The sequence below is a fragment of the Aulonocara stuartgranti genome, assembly GCF_965226115.1.
Source record: "Aulonocara stuartgranti genome assembly, chromosome: 20".
NCBI classification, from domain to species: domain Eukaryota; kingdom Metazoa; phylum Chordata; class Actinopteri; order Cichliformes; family Cichlidae; genus Aulonocara; species Aulonocara stuartgranti.
The window spans coordinates 2,216,271-2,237,326 of NC_138956.1; the positions used below are offsets into that span (position 1 = coordinate 2,216,271).

Genomic DNA, 21,056 nt, shown 5'->3' on the forward strand with positions numbered 1-21,056 from the left:
TTGGTCACAGCCTTGCTCAAGGTCAGAACAAACACAAAAAGACCATTTAGTTTGGCTGAATTTGGGCCAGTGTGCGAAGAAGTCTATCCCAAGAACCTGTAGAGATGTACAACACATCAGAGGCAATTCAGTGTTTATTTATCCAACCTTTCCATAGGAACTGCAATTAACTGGCATTCCTAAAACAGCTAACTGACTGCATGCGCTAGCCCTTAAAGCTAAGAAATTGGTCCAGGCTTCAGTTTTAAGCTGGAGCCAGATGTGCCCTGGAGGCAGCTAAACGAGCCTCACTGTTTTAATTCTGTGACTTGCCCTGTCCTCATATGATGCAGTTTTTTTGTTCATATCATTCCTTTAGCAATGTTTAAATTACAACAGGAATAACTAGAAACTGTATACACATAGGGCTAGTGCACCATTTTTCTTTTTTATGTTATTTAGTCTTTGAGTAATACTGTTACTATGATGATTACACAATAACAAACAATATAATAAGAGCCATAAGCAACAGCATTTCATCTTTAATACTATAAAATTAAGAAAATTATGGCATTTCTGAATAATCTAATAATTCCCCTATTTTGCCCTTGGAAAAACTGCATCATTAATGCCACGCATCCAGTAATGAGGAAAGCAACATCATAAACTACTAGTAGTTTTTGTCCTCTGACATTACTTACAGCAGAAGAATGTTTCAGATCTTACATCGGTATTTTGTTTATGCATGAAAATGGACAATCAATAAATAACAGTGACACATTTTAGACAACGCTAAAAACATTGTTTCAGACACAGTACATGTCTGAAAATCCAAAATACCTTATTTTCAGTGTGACAAACTAAATAAATAAAAAATAACAGTAAATTGTGGAATTTACAACAGTTACCAAATATTACAAAGAGTGAAAAGACTGTTGGTATAGTATTTGTCAAATCTGTACTGTTTTCAGTTTTGTCTGCTGTAAAAAGCTGTATTCATTATATAAGTATGTTCTGTTGAAAAAAAAAAAGATTTGCAAATACATATAAACTTTTCAAATAAAGGTCTGGATTATTTTTAGAAAAGAAGGCTGGGGGGGTGCTTTTTTTAACTAACAAATTAAAATTCCACATTCCATCCTTACTCGTATTGCTAAAATAAAAAACTATTACAACAATAATGACAGATATTTTAGAGTCGGCTGGGGAAGGAACTTGGTGGGATAAAACAAAATTACATGACATTTGGCACATACTTTTTGATGAATGAATGTTTTGATTTGCAGCACAACACTAAAGAAAGCAAATTATATATTTTTAAAAACATAGCAATTTTCGAGACCACAATGGAGATCCACACAGTTCTTACAGCCACGGTATTGCTGTGTGTGAATGCCCTGAGATGACAGAGCCGTCTAAAGGACCCTGATGGATACTGTGCATGTATGTTTCTGAAAATCAACTCAGAAAAGGACAATGCCGTGCTCTCATTCTACATGAGGGTGCATGTTTAATATTCAGGAGAAAAATAAGTCCCACAGTTTTTCAACATGTGGCAAGAAAAAGAAACAGCTGATGTAACACTTTTAATAAAAAGTTCAAAAGTCGCAGTTTTGTTTCGTGTAGCACAATTTTGCCATTGTCTGCATCTATCCCCGTCAAGCATTCTGTATAGGATGTTCTTTCACCTTAATACCAAAACACAAGTAGCTAAAAGAATAAACATAAGTCTTTGCCAGCTATAACTTTTCCTTGTACTTCTATTTTCTTTTTGTATGTGTTAAGAAGATTAAAACAAAGATGTATTTCACATCTTTTAACATCCTGTATTTCACTTCTCAAACTATTTAATATAGTGATAGTTTTTATGTGTACAATTTTGTTATGCAAACCTATACAAGTATTTAATGCACGTACAGGAACCCTGCAAACCCAAATAAAATCCCTTCATATTAGCCGATTTACTGCACGCTACAGTAAGTGCCGTAACAAAAGAAAAACGTTTAAGCTTTTAAAAAATCTGCATCATTTTTAAAATGTTATCATATTTTGATTCTAGTTCAACTAGAATCAACCTTTTTTCCAGTGTGTCTTATATCTCTCTTACATTTCAGGATTTTTAACATGAATTGCTTTTCAAACAATAAACCCTATCTTTCCTATTAGATTTTTCTCATCATCATTTAGCATATTCTAAAGAAAATATTAATGATAATTTCTACTCTGTGAAACTGATACTTAACTAAACAATTTACATCAGACCTTTAGTACTCAAAGTCCAACTGAGTCAGTTTCGCTGACAACGCCTTCCAAGTGGCTACAGCAGGTTTTACATCCATTTTATGGTCCAAAGACAAATAAATCCTGACTGGGTTTTTCTCCCCCTTCTTTACCTTACCTTGCAGTCTTCTATGCTTTTGTTTCTTCTCCCTGTTAGGTGCAGACGTCAAAACAAGTCTAGTAGTCTGCCTTCTTTGTCACTGATATCCTGGGCTGTGAGTTTGAGCGGGTTCACTTTATGAGTAGCGGATTTATAAAAAGTGCACTCCAAAGCCTCCAAAACTGCAGTTCTAGCAATAAAGCATTTGTGAAAAGAAAGTTTGTTTTCTGTTTTTTTGTTTTTAAAAAAAAAGATCTTTTCCAGTGCGCTGGTCAGTGTTTGAAGTGCGTCTCTTAGTACCTTCAACTTGAGGGAAGCAAATTGAGATTGTGACGGTGAGGTGTGGACACAAATGCTCAGACTGAAAAAAACAAAAAAACTAAAGGTAAGCCCTTTTATTCTTATACTCTTATATCAGTGTACACAATAAGCAAACTATAAACTCTGAAACTAACAGAACAAAACACAGGAGCTCACTGACCCTTGCAGGATATAGGGAAGCAACGACAGCAGACTCTTTGACTACAGATACAGGGAAGAGAGGGCTATATACAGACAGACCAATTACTAATAAAAATAAAAACAGGAAGGAGAGGAACGCACATGAACACAATTAACAACAGGTGAAACTAATCTGGGAATCCGTAGAACACATACAGGAAATAAAACTGACACAGGCCACAAAATAAAATAAACCTTCAAAGTAAAACAGGAAAAGTCAAAGGAGACATGAACACTAACACTAAACAAAATGTAAAGACAAGGAAACAAAAGAGACCAAGGTACAAACAGCATATGAAACAAATGGATGTGTAACAGAAACCAAAGAGGCAACTTCTAGTGAACACACACACACACACACACACACACACACACACACACACACACACACTAACAAAAATGCAAGAAACCTCTCTGGAATTGATATAAAGTAAACATAATAAGCAAAGACTGAAATGGAAGAAGATCCAGACAATAGTAGGATAATAAGAAATCAGAAAAAAAAATCAAGTGTAAAATCAGACTCTCAAACACTTCAGAAGATAAGTAATGTAAGATAAAAGATTGTGTAAATAACAACTCAGAACCATAAAAAAATGTATTCTTTGAGCCGATCTGGGGCAGTTCAAAGGTGAAATGTCTCAGCTGAACATTTTTGTCCCAGGCCTTCAGTAACAACAGGAGCAGCAGCTTAAAAACATTATCAAACATTTAGACAGAATATACTGATTTACTGGACATTTTTTAAAGTGAAGCAAACCATGAGGACATATACATGCTACTGAAATGAACTGAGATCACAAACATCATTTTAACCATGGAAAAGGGCAAAAACAGAACGGGCAAAGAAGAATGGGAATGGAAAGCACAGCTGGAGCACGATGGTCATGTTGTATTTACAGTTCTTTAAGCATATTATAGTACACTACAAATTACTAGCATACAAGTTCATACAATTAATTACAGAAGAGCCATCGCTTTATGTTAAAAAAAAAAAAAGCACTATTAACTTGCAAACTATAAGTTAAAACTATGGGGTTGTATCTGTGCTATTCCACAGTCATATGCATTTCAGCTGTTCCCTAGCAGTAGGAGGTAACAATGGTTTTCCAACATAATTACAAAGGGAGACAGCATAGAAAATGTCTCTGGATGCAACCAGGCTGTTCTGTCACCAGAAATGTGCTGATTCAGTGTACACGTCTCAATGAAAAAAAAAACTGTTCATTTGTTGAAATCTTACTACATTTGGTTGTCAGAACATTTGTATTTTCTAATTCTGCAAATTAAGTGGAGTTTTGTTTTTACAACTCTATTAGATGTTGTATTGCATTTAATATTTTTGTACAGAAAATAGTGACTTTAGTGATACTTTCCCTATAGCCGCACCAGCAAGTTAACATGATTGGATTTTAGAGAAATGTCACCACAAATATTGCATAGACTGGCATTATATTCAAAGCTATCCATTGCACCAAGTGGAAATACCATTGCAATTCTTATATGTGCATGCCAATTGCTCTCTGATTATCTTATGAGTTTGCCCTTAAACGTTTTCAGAACCTTCGACCTTCAGCATTTATTGCTGTTTTAAACTGCATAGTTTCAGACTGTTCACTATGGGCTGGCAAGGACAAGTTGATCCTGTTCATCTGGACATAACGTTTTTAGCAGAAGAAAAGTTTCGTGACTCATCCGAGTGACTTCTTCAGTCTCAGCTGACTGCAGGTTTCCCCCCCCCTTATAAACTGTATAATGCATAATGCATAATGAATGATATAATTTGCATAATGAATGAAACTAGCACCACTGTTGAGCAATGTGAGGCTGTGAGGTTGGTTTCTTGATCATTAATATGCAAACTGTCATCACCATTGATCAACAATCGCTGATCAAAGACTATTGATCAATGAACATAAGTACCATTCACAGAGAGTTGGGGAATGTCTGCAATCACAGCATTGTAAGATGCTGAAAGATCTACCTTTAGGCCCCTTCCTCTATTCAGAGATGGTCTTTCCTTTTTCACGTATATTGCCTCCTTGACTCCACACTCAAACCAGAGTTCCTCATCACTGAATGGGTGGCCACTGGGCTGTAGGTGTAAATAGACTAAGTTAGCTCTTCTGTGTTGTGCCATCCACTTAGCCAGAGGTTGTTTGGTTTCCCTGATATAAATCATGGCAATCCTCCTGGCTTCCAACAATGTACACTATATTACTCTGTGCCGGGGGACCGGATCCTTGGGGTGGACCAATTTTTGGTGCAATGAGTTTTAGGGTTTGAAAGCCACAGAGATGTAGTGTTTAGAGAAAATGTGTCTCAGTTGTTCTGATAGTCCTGAAACATACAGGATCTCTAAGGGTTTTTGCATAGGCACCAGTTGTCCTCCTCACCTGGATCACCTGGAGCATTCTTTAGTTGCTTTCCCAGCTTTGATATATGTTCAGCTGGGATAACCACATTTATTCAGGACCTTCTTGACATGATGTTCTTCTGCTTCACTGGCCTTACCTGGCCAGGATGATAAAACACAAAGAGAACAACAAAACTGAAGAAGCTTCTCGGATGAGAGGTGAAACATCTTCAAGCAACTTAAAGAAGTCCAGACGCTTTTCTTTCCAAGCTCCTTAGACAAAGAGAACAACATCCTCACCGCCCTTGCTTTCACCAATATAAATCTGTTTTTGACTAAAAAAAAAATCTTGCAGATCACTATTGAAAGTGGAAGTCAAAATCTCAACAAGTCCTTAGATAGCTTCAACGAAAGCAAATTTTCACAACTAGAGTGTTTGAAATTATCAAAGCAAACAACCTTTTGTATCTGTTTCTACAGGAAAGCAGCAGGCTCTGCTGTTGAAGTAATACTTTGTAATGGTATTAGGAGAGCTATAAAAGTGTCAGAGACCTGTAAACAGGCAATCAGAGAATGAGCCATGGTCTGTTGCTTTCACGGGCATCAATCACTAAGTAATGAATGTGAAGTCTGAAAAACAGGCATTTGACGTAATGGAATAGGTCTACACTGTAAAAAATATAAATATATATATTGGTATTTTAACAGAATGTTTTCTATTAATTTTAGAGAATTTTGCTGTTATCTTTCAATACATGAAAAATCAATAAAATTACAAAAATACACAAGTAATCTACTGTTTTTAAATTATTTTAAAAACCTATCATTTTGAAAAATGTACTGTACTTTTACAAATATGCAATGTTTATTAAACAGATAATTAAATAATAAATACTGTAAATATATATGCAAATTTTTTATTCACTAAGACAAAATTAAAAACAAAACAAATTAAAATTAGTTAAAGACACAGACAAGATGGCGCCGAGTATGGCACACAGCAAATCCAGCATGTCCAAATTAACACTGTCGGATTTGATTTCAACACTATTAAAGTGTCTATATGGGTCCACACCAGAGAGTGTTAATTTAACTCTTTTTGGAGAGTTGGTACGTTAACTCTGATTTAGTGTTAAACACCAAATCTGTCTGGAGTTGATAATTTAACACTTGGTGTTAAGAGTTTATATATTAACTCTCAAAGAGTATTTTAGTTTAACTACGTAAGAGTTATCTTCTAATTCATTCTAAAAAGCGGGAATTTTACTGTTCTGAACTTCTAGACATTTCTTTTGGAAATAAACATTTACTAAAAAGATGCAATGGTTTTTGAAAAACATTTATTCTGAACTGTGCACCACAATTTCAAAACATTATCTGAAAGACGTAACAGTGTACATGTTCTCACTTTCATTAGAATTTTGTTTATCAAAAGGTCTGACATGGTAAATGCAAATAACAGCATCTCATCACTTATTTCTTCAATACAATATGCATGTCCTTCATTCATCCCTTTGTGGAACTTCAGCGCACTTCTGCTCTCCCCCATATTCCATCTTCACAAGCATATCCTGTGCGGAGATTGAATAAAAATTAGTTGACACTAATTAATGGCACAAATAATCCAGTAAACAATTGCAGCACAGTAAAAAAAAAAAAAAAAGGAATCCTCTTTGAGTCATTACTTGTGTAAAGTATTTTCCCAAAAGACAAGGACACAGACAACAGGTAATACTGAACTAAATGTAAAACCGCAACCTTTTTCATTTTTACCTAAACCGTGTGCACAAAACTCTGGAGGGATCTATGCTAACGTAGAACCCAGTCAGGACGCCTGCTACTGCTTTTTGCTCGTTTGTTTGTTTGTTTTTATGGGCGATCGTTTTCAGGCTTCAAGTAGCACCATTATACCAACATTTCACATTCTAGACATTGTTTTAGGTGTATTTGACCAAAAGTTTGACTGAAAATTCACATGCAAGCTTTTTTTCAAGGCTGTGGTATTTGCCCGCAAACAATACCTTTCAGCTAGCTAAAACAGAATATTATGCTATCAGCGAGCAACATGGCTAATGCCTTTCACACAGCTTTGTCTCAACTCCAAAGAGCCACAGAAGTAAAAGTTAATAATAATAATTGAAACAATCTTTGGAAAACATGACTTACCAAGCATGGCAAACAACTCAAATATGTAGAGCAAAATGTTCTGAAACGGCTTCACTTCAGCTTCGATTGGAGCCGTGCTGGGGGCGGAGTCTGTGAATTTACTCTGTTGGTGTCATAGCCCCTGTAGGAGTTCAGAGTTAAGAGGTCAAGAGTTAATGTTTCCATTGTAACACCTCCAGATTTGACATAGAAACACTCATTTTTAACACTCGATTTTAACTACTATCATTTTACACCTCAGAGTTACATTAAAAGAATGTGACTCTGCTTAGAGTAAAATTAACTCTACTTTTGCAAGAAGACTATTAACACCAAAACATTTAACACTTTTGAATTTGCTGTGCAGCCTCGTCGCGAGCTCCCCCAAGCAACGGCTTTCTTCTGTGTTTAATTTTACTTTTCCTTTATTTTTTCACGAGCAGCACTTGTCTCCTTGTGTACGACCGACAAACCTTACTGGACATAAAAGACGGTCTTTCTTATAACTTTCCGGAGTTCAAGTTTTGCAACACGGACGCTCCGTTTGCAGACCCCCCATTCATCTCACCTGAGACGCCTTTGTTCTCTGGCCCTGGAGGCCGCAAACGCCGACGCAGAGGGAGAAGATCTGGCGTTCTGGTTCGACTGAGACGGCGCACTTACAGACCACCGTTACCCAGTTTATTACTGGCTAATGTGCAGTCTCTGGAGAACAAGCTGTGCGAGCTTCGGGCACGGATCTCATTCCAGCGAGAGATGCGGGACTGCTGCGTGGTCTGCCTCACAGAAACCTGGCTATCGGACAAAGTACCGGACTCCGCAATACAACTACCGGGGTTCTCCGTGCACCGCGCGGACAGGTCACAGGATCTTACTGGGAAAAGCAGAGGCGGTGGTGTATGTTTCATGATCAACAACAGCTGGTGTGATTATGCGAACGTGCACCCGGTCAAATCCTTCTGCTCACCGGACCTGGAGTACCTGATGATTAAGTGCCGGCCATTCTGGCTACCGAGGGAATTTACAGCAGTGATTATTACGGCTGTTTACATTCCCCCACAAGCCGACACTGACCGAGCACTCAGGGAACTGTACAGCGCGATCAGCAGCGAGGAAACCGCACACCCAGAGGCAGCGTTTATCACAGCCGGAGACTTTAATAAGGGAAACCTGAAGAAAGTCTCACCAAAACTCCATCAACACATCCTTTTTAACACACGTGGAAACCGGCTACTCGACCACTGTTACACCTCTTTCCGGGATGCGTACAAAGCCCTCCCCCGCGCCCCATTCGGCCAATCAGATCACTGCTCCATCCTGCTCCTGCCCGCCTACAGGCAGAAGCTGAAACAGGAAGCTCCAACCCGGAGGGCGGTGCACTGTTGGACGGACCAATCAGAGTCTGCGCTGCGGGACTGTTTTGATCACGCGGACTGGGAAATGTTTCACGTGGCCGCCAGAGACATTGATGAGTACACAGACTCAGTCTGTGGATTTATCAGGAAATGCGTGGAAGATGTCGTCCCATCCAGAACAGTCAAATCCTTCCCAAATCAAAAACCCTGGATTAACGGAGATGTTCGCGCGGCACGGAACACCGCCTTTGCCTCCGCGAACACATCGGACTACAAACACGCACATTACCAACTCCGGAAGACGATCAAAGCAGCCAAACGTGAGTACAGGGACAGGGTGGAGCAACAGTTTGACAACCCGCGGAGTATGTGGCAGGGACTAAACACGATCACAGACTTTAGAGGGAAAACCAGCACACCGCAGACCACGGCCTCTCTGTGTGAGGATCTAAACGTATTCTACGCTAGATTCGACGCAGCGAACACCATGAGACCGGACAGTGTGCGCACCGCGGATGACGTCAGTGCGCACACTGTGTCTGAGGAGGATGTGCGGAAGTGCTTCAGGAAGGTGAACGCGCGCAAAGCTACTGGTCCGGACGGGATTCCCTCAAGTCATGCGCGGCTCAGCTGGCTGGAGTGTTCACGCACATCTTCAACCTTTCCCTCTCTCTGTCTGTAGTCCCAGCCTGCTTCAAAATGGCCACCATCGTCCCTGTACCCAAATCCTCCACCATCTCCTCATTGAACGACTGGCGACCTGTAGCCCTGACCCCCATCGTAAGCAAATGCTTCGAGAAGCTGGTCAGGGACTTCATCTGCTCTGCACTACCCGACTCACTGGACCCTCTACAGTTTGGATACCGCCACAACAGGTCCACTGATGATGCCATAGCCCTGACACTACACACTGCCCTGTCACACCTGGAGAAGAGAGACACATATGTGAGAATGCTGTTTGTAGATTACAGCTCAGCATTCAATACCATCGTTCCCTCGAAGCTGGACAGGAAACTGCAGGATCTAGGACTGAGCAGCTCCCTCTGCAGCTGGATCCTTAGCTTCCTGTCTGACAGACGCCAGGTGGTCAGACTGGGCAGCATCACCTCATCCCCCATCACACTGAACACTGGTGCTCCACAGGGGTGTGTACTGAGCCCTCTCCTGTACTCACTCTACACCTACGACTGCACAGCCACTAACAGCTCCAACATCATTGTGAAGTTTGCGGACGACACTACAGTGGTGGGTCTTATCACCAACGGTGATGAGACGGCTTACAGGGAGGAGGTCAGCGCCCTGACCCACTGGTGTCAAGACAACCATCTCACCCTCAACGTCGCAAAGACAAAGGAGTTGATAGTGGACTTCCGGAGGTGCAGAGAAGTACACACCCCCATCACCATCAACGGCGCTGCTGTGGAGAGAGTGAGCAGCTTCCGGTTCCTTGGAGTACATCTGGCTGAGGATCTTACGTGGTCAGTACACACAAACAAAACAGTGAAGAAGGCGCAGCAGCGCCTCTTCTTTCTCAGGAGACTGAAAAGATTCGGCATGAGCCCCCGCATCCTCAGGATCTTCTATCACTGTGCCATTGAGAGCATCCTCACTGGATGCATCACCACCTGGTATGGCAACAGCACCGCCTACAACTGCAAAGCTCTCCAGAGAGTAGTGCGGTGCTCTGAACGGATAATTGGAGGTGAGCTTCCCTCCCTCCAAGACATCTACAGGAAGCGCTGCCTGAGGAAAGCGGGGAGGATCATCAAGGACTCCAGTCACCCCAGCCATAAACTGTTCAGACTGCTTCCATCAGGAAGGAGGTTCTGCAGCATCCGGTCCCGTACCAGCAGACTGAGAGACAGCTTTTTCCATCAGGCCATCAGACTGCTGAACACGTCATAGACACCTCAGCTTCACTACTGGAACTTCAACATTATGCACTCCATACTGTACAGTAACGCCACTGTTTTGCACATATTCAACTCTGTATATTTTATATATTTTATTATTATTATTATTATTATTATTATTATTATTATTTTATTTTTATTTTTTTTACTATTTAATTTGTAAAAATGTGTATACACACACACACACACACACACACACACACACACACACACACACACACACGTAGGAAAATATTTAGTATACACATCCAGAAATGCATACACTATTATATATTGTACATATATTTATTAGTTTCAGGTTGGCCATTCTTGTATTTTGCTCGTTTGTGTTGTTGTGTTTGCACATCTCTGTTGCTTGTGGGGCTCGCACACAAGAATTTCACTCGCATGTGTTGTGCCAGTGTGCCTGCACATGTGATGTGACAATAAAAGTGATTTGATTTGATTTTGATTTGATTTAAAGTAAAAGCAGAAAATGGGTCTTCTACATAGATTTATATTTAACGTTAAGAGTTTGAAGAATAAAATGTTAAATGTCTGTAAAAATTAAGTTCCTATAAGTAAAAACACAATTAATAGCATCTTTTCAGATACTTCCATTCATTTTCTATGCTTATCCAATTCCTTGTCGTGGGGGTCTTTTCAGATATTTCTCGAGTAGCACTGAGTAGCATTAGCTGGCTAATATAAGAAACAAAGCTCATTTGAGCACGGTATTAAACATCTATGACCAGACATATTGCATATAGTTAACAGAAGAGTCAGCTAACTATTAAGCAGTTAAACTAGCGCTTAATGGGCGTAGCTTATGTGCTGATTAAATTCCCCCCAAAAAATTACCTCAGTAAAATTTATTTATATAGAATTTTTCACAGACAATTCACAAAATACTTTACAGAGAGAAATAACAAGTAAGTCAAGTATGTAGTGGATTCTACATTTAATTACTGATTGCTGATTGAGTTTTTGCATTGAGTTTAACATGTGGAAAGATGTACTCCAATCAAAAGAGAAGAACATTTCAAGAAAGAGGATTGTACCACACTCATGCAAGCCACTATTCTCCTAATTTTTTTTTAAAAAAGGCAGAGACCCACTGAGCTGCACATCTTATTGGCCAATATCACTCCTCCCATAGACGTTAAAATTCTCGCAAAAATTCTAGCCCGGCGATTAGAATCAATCATGCCCTCAAATATTTCAGAGGATCAGAAGATAACAAAGGGAAGACGTTTACATTCCAACATAAGAAGACTTCTTGGTGTCATTCTTTCTTCATCATCTTCTAATGTTCCAGAAGCCATAATATCTCTTGACACCGAGAAGGCTTTCGATAGAGTGGAGTGGGTCTATCTTTTCTTCTCTCTAAGACAGTTTGGTTTTAATAATAATTTTGTCTCATGGGTCAAACTACTCTTCTCCTCTCCCTGTGCCTCTGTCTGTACAAATAATCAACGCTCCACTCCTTTCCCACTTTTTCGGGGAACAAGACGGGGGTGCCCATTATCCCCGTTACTATTTGCATTAGCGATTGAACCAGTTATTTCAGTAGCTTTAAAAATGGTGGAAAGATTCGGAGGGATTAATAGATGGGGTATAAAACATCAGGTGTCGCTTTATGCAGATGACTTGCTTCTTTATGTGAATGATCCTTTATTAAATATCCCACACATTTTGTCAGTATTAAACTCCTTCGGATACCTATCGGGATATAGGCTTAACATTTCCAAAAGCGAATACTTTCCAGTTAACCAAATGGCTGCAGACATACCTACAGTGGGGCAAAAAAGTATTTAGTCAGCCACCGATTGTGCAAGTTCCCCCACTTAAAATGATGACAGAGGTCAGTAATTTGCACCAGAGGTACACTTCAACTGTGAGAGACAGAATGTGAAAAAAAAATCCATGACTCCACATGGTAGGATTTGTAAAGAATTTATTGGTAAATCAGGGTGGAAAATAAGTATTTGGTCAATAACAAAAATACAACTCAATACTTTGTAACATAACCTTTGTTGGCAATAACGGAGGTCAAACGTTTACTATAGGTCTTTACCAGGTTTGCACACACAGTAGCTGGTATTTTGGCCCATTCCTCCATGCAGATCTTCTCGAGAGCAGTGATGTTTTGGGGCTGTCGCCGAGCAACACGGACTTTCAACTCCCGCCACAGATTTTCTATGGGGTTGAGGTCTGGAGACTGGCTAGGCCACTCCAGGACTTTCAAATGCTTCTTTGTTGCCCGGGCGGTGTGTTTTGGATCATTGCCATGTTGGAAGACCCAGCCTCGTTTCATCTTCAAAGTTCTCACTGATGGAAGGAGGTTTTGGCTCAAAATCTCACGATACATGGCCCCATTCATTCTGTCCTTAACACGGATCAGTCGTCCTGTCCCCTTGGCAGAAAAACAGCCCCACAGCATGATGTTTCCACCCCCATGCTTCACAGTAGGTATGGTGTTCTTGGGATGCAACTCAGTATTCTTCTTCCTCCAAACACGACGAGTTGAGTTTATACCAAAAAGTTCTACTTTGGTTTCATCTGACCACATGACATTCTCCCAATCCTCTGCTGTATCATCCATGTGCTCTCTGGCAAACTTCAGACGGGCCTGGACATGCACTGGCTTCAGCAGCGGAACACGTCTGGCACTGCGGGATTTGATTCCCTGCCGTTGTAGTGTGTTACTGATGGTGACCTTTGTTACTTTGGTCCCAGCTCTCTGCAGGTCATTCACCAGGTCCCCCCGTGTGGTTCTGGGATCTTTGCTCACCGTTCTCATGATCATTTTGACCCCACGGGATGAGATCTTGCGTGGAGCCCCAGATCGAGGGAGATTATCAGTGGTCTTGTATGTCTTCCATTTTCTGATGATTGCTCCCACAGTTGATTTTTTCACACCAAGCTGCTTGCCTATTGTAGATTCACTCTTCCCAGTCTGGTGCAGGTCTACAATACTTTTCCTGGTGTCCTTCGAAAGCTCTTTGGTCTTGGCCATGGCGGAGTTTGGAGTCTGACTGTTTGAGGCTGTGGACAGGTGTCTTTTATACAGATGATGAGTTCAAACAGGTGCCATTCATACAGGTAACGAGTGGGGGACAGTAAAGCTTCTTACAGAAGACGTTACAGGTCTGTGAGAGCCAGAGATTTTCCTTGTTTGAGGTGACCAAATACTTATTTTCCACCCTAATTTACGAATAAATTCTTTACAAATCCTACCATGTGAATTCATGGATTTTTTTTTTCACATTCTGTCTCTCACAGTTGAAGTGTACCTCTGGTGCAAATTACTGACCTCTGTCATCATTTTAAGTGGGGGAACTTGCACAATCGGTGGCTGACTAAATACTTTTTTGCCCCACTGTACATCAACTATACCCTTTAAAATGGCTAAGTCAGGGTTCAAATATCTCAGCATTGCATTTACATGACCTCTGCGATTAATGCGAGAACAGAATTTTACCTTACTTACAATGAAAGCTAAAACATTTTTTAGGACTATAAATGACGCTATATCATTGTTCATTTGTGCTGGTAAACATCCAAGGGCTAGTCGTTCACTTCTCTATAGAGATAGATCAGCTGGAGGATTAGGACTGCCTTATCTAATTGGGTATTATTGGGCATCCAGCATGTATAAAATATTATCGTGGTGTACGTCTCCCCATACTAATTGGTGTCAGAGTGAAGCGGCCTCCTGTTCCTCGTCATCATGTGCTTTAGCATGCGATACCTTACAATCATCCTTATTAAGCCTACCTTCCAACCCAGTTGTTGCTGGAACATTAAAAATTTGGTCACAAATAAGACGCCACTTTGGATGGCTCACCCTCCCTCCAGCAACCCAGATTTGCAAAATCATTTATTCGTTCCAGCAAAGATGAAGATAAAGGACTTTGTAGTCTAGGTCATTTATACGTAAATTATGTTTTTGCAAGTTTCAATGAATTATTTACTTGCTTTAATTTCAATAAATCTGATTTTTTTCCAGTATTTCCAGTTTTGACATTTTGCAAAGAAGTGTTCAACTTTATTCCCACAAATCCAAACTCCCAGAGGAATAGACTTGGTTCTTAGAGCTAATACTTTGTCAAAGGGCCATATTTCCTACCTTTACAAACTAGTTTCTCCACCACAGCAGTAAAGAAAAAATGTCAAAATTATATCCAGATAAATTTGATGATAAATGTAATAGATGCTCACAGACACCTTGCAACCTTACTCATATGTTTGGGCGTGCCTCAGGCTGTCTGAATTTTGGCATCAATTCTTCAAAACAATTTCAGATATATTAGGTATAAATCCAACTCCGACTCCACATATTGCTATTTTTGGCAAACCACCAAATAACCTTAGTATCACAGCTATCCAAAATAATCTTATTGCCTTTGCTTCTCTTATTGCCCGAAAATGAATTTTGTTGTTGTGGAAATCATCTCAGCCACCATTAATCAAAGTCTGGTTACATGACATCCTAGAACAGGGGTGTCAAACTCAAATACACAGTGGGCCAAAATTCAAAACTGGAACAAGGTCGCGGGCTAACATTAATATTTATTGAAAAAAAAATCTTCCTCCAGATATAAGAATGAATCTTTTCTTATGGACTCAAACAAGTTTTGCTGAAAAACTGAATATGGAACAAGCAAAGCTTAATACTAAACAATATATATATAGTAGCTGTGTAATACCAGTAGGCCAGCTCTAATAGTAATTTGGTATGGCTTCGCGGGCCAAATGTAATTAGGCTGCGGGCCAAATTTGGCCCGCGGGCCAGAGTTTGACCCCTATGTCCAAGGACTTCTAAATTTGGAGAAGATAGAATTCTCCCTCAGAGGCTCGTCGAATAGACTTTTTACTTACTGGAAACCATTACTTAAATGCTTAGAAAAATTACCAGCACGAGAAATCTCTTCGTAGTCCACCATATGACCGTGCACAAATTTTCCTGCTATTGCCGGAAGTGGCTGTTCCACTTCATTTAAGATATTCCAGCATTATTAATTTGCTTCAACAGAGGAGCAAGTAGTCATTAATATTAATATTAACTAATGTTGATTAATGTTAATATTAATCTATAAGGATAAGCACTAGCACTTTATTGTTGATTTATTGTTGTTGTTTGTTTTGTTTTTTTCTCTACTTGTTCTTTTTTTTTTTCTTCTAAAAAAAAAGAGAGTTGGTGGTCTTTCGGTGCTAACAAAAACTGCGCAAGCCTGCTCTCCACGGTGGTGGGCTATTGGCACAGGTCTCACTAAGAGAAGTTGGGCTCTCACGGAGTCGGTTTCTGACAGTTTTGTCAGAAACATGCACGAGTAGCCTCCTCACACAAAGGAGGAGATACTGATCCTGCTGCTGGGTTGATGCATTTCTACAGCCCTGTCCTCCTTTCCGCGTGTAGCAGTCTGTGTGCTGGTCTCTCTACCGCACTCTTTACTGGGAGACACGGCAAGACCACATATGAATAGGCTATTCTAGAGGACCTGGATTAGGTCAGCAATCTGAATGGGCTGCAGCTACTGTTTCGTGATGCTAGTCATAACAAGGACACTAACGAAATGTAAAATAAATAGAAGGAAAAAAAATAGAAGGGATAAGAAGTGAGCAATGATGTTTGGCCACCTTTCCTCAAGGATGGCAAACTGTTTTATCTGTTTTAGAAAATCCTGATTTTCAATGCTCAGGATTTTCTATGAGTCTGTTGCGGTCAGTGCTGTCCTCTATGCTGTTGCATGCTGGGGCAGCAGGTTGAGGGTTGCTGATGACAATAGACTCAATAAACTGATCCGTAAGGCCAGTAATGTTGTGGGTATGGAGCTGGACTCTCTTAAAGTGGTGTCGGAGAGGCGGATGTTGTCCAAGATAAGGACAATGCTGGATACCTCCCACACAGTCCATGACTAGCCACATGGCTAGCCACAGGAGCACGTTCAGTGAGAGACTGAGATTACCAAAAATCACCACTGAAGGACACAGGAAATCATTCCTGCCTCTGGCCATCTCCCTTTCTACTTAATAATGTTGCTGTCTATTTTCTTGATATTCATTTATAATCACATCTGTCAACCCCGGATATTTATTATTTGGTGATTTGTTTATAGTGTATATATTGTACTATTCCTTATATCTTGACATATTGTATTGCTAATAGTCTAGTGCAGTGGTTCTCAAACTTTTCACAATGAGTACCACCTCATAAAATATATGGCTCTTGAAGTACCACCCTTATGACCGACATTAAAGTACAGTAGTATAGGCCTATATTTAACTCTACATACAGTTTACATGAGTCAATTTTATTTCTTGTATAAACATTATTTATTTTTAATATCATAAACAGGATGTGACAAATGATAATAATAACAACTGTACTGCATTAAAACATTCACAACAGGTGGAATATCCAATCTTTAAGTGATGACCTGATGAAACCTGCTTCTGAGTCCAAACTACTCTGCATTTATTAATGCTTTTATTTTGTTCTATTTAATCTGAACGAGCCCCCATAAAGGTCAGTGATCACTGTCGGCCTCTCGGTTTTTATCATCACTATTCATTTTAAAGCTCCGTTTTTAAAACCTTACGATGTAACTACAGCCCATGCAGCACTAAATTAATGACTAACCTTACATTGCAGTTGTTTTCCAGACTGAAGTTTGGTCCGTTAACAGCATCCTGCCATGCAGTTACATTTGTTCCTAACCATCGGTAACCCTCACTGAGTGGAATAAAAGTTAGCGTTCATCCTCCAGCTTCACTTCTCACCCAAGAGAAATACCCCGCTCTCAAGGCACTGCTGCTGTGGCGCTACTCCCTCTCTGATGCAGAGTGGCCAAGAAACTCCTCTCTCTCTCGGGCCTGGGTGATGGTACCGCACTCGAGCTCACGGAGAGCACACTGTCCTTGCTAGGAACGGATGACGGCAGACTCCTCTTCACTCACGTCTTCCTCCGACAGTTGCCGGTGCGAGCTGGCCTCGACAACTCCCCGCTACTGGCCACAAAGGATAACCACTCACTTGCAGAAGAAGCAGATCGCATTCTCCTGACTACTAGGGGCTTCGGCACCCAGGCGATAGTTCCCGACTCACCGACGGCCCCATCGATTCTCCCGGGGGCCTCCAACTCATCAATGGTGGCTGGGATCGCAGCATGATGGCTGTGTTTTAACCATCAGCGTGACAGCGCTGTGGCACCTTTGCAGGGAAACGAACCCGCCAGTGCTTCGTAGTGGCCACGACGCCTTATGATAAGGAAAGGCTACTCTTTATAGAGAACTCAAGCTCGGGGACACGTTTTCTGGTTGACTCCGGCTCCCAGAAGAGCCTCGGAAACTCTCGTGTCGTCTTTGCATACCTCCACAATGGTATATTATTTAATCTTAAAAAAATTTGGAGTTTTCCCGCGTACCACTAGTGTTACGCGTACCACACTTTGAGACAGACTGGTCTAGTCTGTTTTTGTTGGGTTTTTTTGTTTCTGTTTTTCTTAATGTTAGTGTCCTGGCACAACCGTAACCCCCATAATTTCCCTAGATATTAATAAAGTATTCTGAATCTAATTTATTCACTTTACTTGTGAACCTTCGCTGTACCTGTTGTGAGCTGTACCTGGGGTGAAGCACAAGTTTTTAGTCTATAAGTGGCCAGAATTCTTCCGGTATAGGCAGCACAGGGAAACTTGTCATATTCAATGTGATTCAAAGTTTAGCGTTCCAGCCTAAGACCAGGAAGTAATTATGCCCAAACTGTATAAGAGCGGTCACCCTAAAACTAAATCTCATTGTTCAATAATTTATCTAGTTCAACCACAGCTTCAAATGCGAAATATCTCCCTGTATAAATAAGTAAAAATAAAGATGAAGGCAAAGTGATGAATCTACCAGATCCCATTTCTTCAAGACTGCTCAAGGAAGTCCTACCATTAATTACTGCTTCAGCCTTAAATGATCGATCTCTCTCTATTAATGGGATATGCACCACAGGTCTTTAAGATTTCAGTAAGTAAACCATTACTTAAAAAGCTATCATCTGACCCCGCTATCTTGGCCAATTATAATCCAATAGCCAATCTTTCTTTTACTTAAAAGATTTTTTTGAAAGAGTACTTGTAAAGAGTTAACTGATCATCTGCAGCAAATACTGTTGACCAAAATATTTTATTACAGCGATTAGAGTATTAGAAATAAAAGGTACTCCACTGCAGTGGTTTGAATAATAGCTATCAAATAGATTTCAACTTGTTAATGTAAATGTGGAGTCCTTTTCATACACAAAGGTTAATTCTGTGTACATTATACATGCTTACCTTTGGGACTATAACTCAAAGGCATAGCATACATTTTTGTTGCTATGCAGATGATACCCAGGTTTATCTGTCATCGAAGTCGGATGACGAACACCAATTAGTAAAACTGCAGGAATGTCTTAAGGACAAAGACCAGGATGACCTCTTAATTTCCTCAGATAAAACTGAGGTAATTGTACTCTGCTCTAAAAATCTTTTAACCAGGAGAAGTCCTTGACTGCTTTCTAGTGCAATATTTTTAATTTAGAAACATCTAGTTTCAGAGTGATGCTGAAAAACTAGTTGATGCATTTTTTTACTTCTAGGCTGGACTATTGTAATTCATTCCTTCTTCAGTAGAACCAGCTCCCAGTTTGGACTCAGAAGACAGACACTCTCACTACTTTCCAGATTAGGATTAAAATGTTCCTTTTTGATAAAACATAAAACACATCAAGTGATCCCAAATCCTCCTTTAGTTATGATGCAATAAGCTTAGGCTGCTGGGGTCATCCCATGATGCAATGAGTATTTCTTCTTTACTCATCTGTTTCTCTCACTATGTGTTTATAAACCACTCTGAATTCAGTCATTAATTATTATTAATCTCTATCTCTCCACAGTGTGTTCTGTCCTGTCTCCCTCCCCTCCAACTCATCACAACAGATGACTCCCCCACCCTAAACCTGCTACTTCCAGAGATTTCTTCATGTTAAAAGGCAGTTTTTCCTTCCCACTGTTGCCACTGTGCTTGCTCAAAGGGCGCTGTTTGCTGGAATTTTCTCTATTATTGTAGGGTTTTTCCTGACACTATGAAGTGGCTTAAGGTGACTGTTGCTGTGATTTGGTGCTATATAAAAAATGTCATTGAACTTAAGCAGTCTTACAGTAGCAGTCTAAGGAGCTTGGAAAGAAAGGCATCTGGACTTCTTTAAGTTGCTTGAAGCAACTTAAAGAAGTCCAGACGCCATTGTAAAATATCACTTTACCTGACATTAGCTTAATTACATTGCATACAATGCTACTACTGCACATTCACCTAATGTATATAATATATAATGTTCTTCCTCTCTCCCCCCTTTGCACAAGTCGAGGAGCGTGTCAGGTTACATTTCACTGCGTGTTATACTTGTATAACTATGCATGTGATGAATAAAGAATCTTGAATTATAGATCAGGTACAAAATAAAGTTTCACTTTATATTATCTGTAATTAAGAGTACATTATAATTGCCATAACATGTTCTCTTACATATATTCATGACTATATAGTAATATAAACTACATATTATAATTATTAAATCATTAATGGAATTAATTAATGGAATCTATAACATTAACAGCCATAAAATTAAATATGGATCAAATGTAAAAATGTTCAAATAAAATGAAATACAAAACACAAATTATAACAGTGTTTTTTTCTGTGATATTAAGCCTGATTATTTGTATTACAAAAGTATTTGATTTTTTTTTTAATATAAAGATATTTATACACCTTTTTTAACATATATTATCTGCTAAACTCACAAGAACTTGCGTAATTTAAAACTCTTAAACTGTATTTTACAGTTTTGTGGGTAAATGTCTGTTACTGTACAGCATTTATATGGCATCCCGGCTGCAGAAATGTTAAGTCTTTTTAAGATTTTTTTCCTACTGTGTACACTTTTTGGTTATACTGAAGAGTAATGTTTATTTCTCTTTGCCACAAATGTCTGTGTAAGAGTAGTGATTCAGACAAAAAGACAAACATAAAAATGACATTATGAAATTTGAAAGGAAATTTTACAACTGCTGAGCATTGTTGTGTTTTGCCATCCTTCCTTTAATGCAACGCCATAATTATGGAAAGTAACTGGCTGTTTCATATTTTACTTGTCAACAGACTGTTTCTCCTTTTACTTCCAACAGTTTGGATATGAAATCACAAATGTAATTATAGAGGAAAATACATGCTCCACTCCATCTTAGGAGTGGTGGTCAGGATTTTCACCAAGAAGACTGGAGTTCATGTATGACCATTGGTTCTAGACTGATGTTTTGTTTCCACTCACCCTTTGTTTTTGTGGTTTGTTCTTTATTGCACTTGGTACCATTTGGTGTGGTTTAGGAAAAGATTTCTGCTTAATACATGCAAGC

General features: G+C 39.6%; 1 long non-coding RNA gene across 1 annotated transcript in view; it reads left to right on the forward strand.

Annotated features, from left to right (window-relative positions):
• Positions 1-20,218, forward strand: part of LOC309697231 — a 29,045-nt gene extending 8,827 nt beyond the window's left edge. The window contains exon 3 of the long non-coding RNA XR_014273775.1: positions 19,538-20,218. This is a non-coding gene — a long non-coding RNA (uncharacterized lncRNA). The remainder of the gene's footprint in view (positions 1-19,537) is intronic.
• The last annotated feature ends 838 nt before the right edge of the window (positions 20,219-21,056 follow it).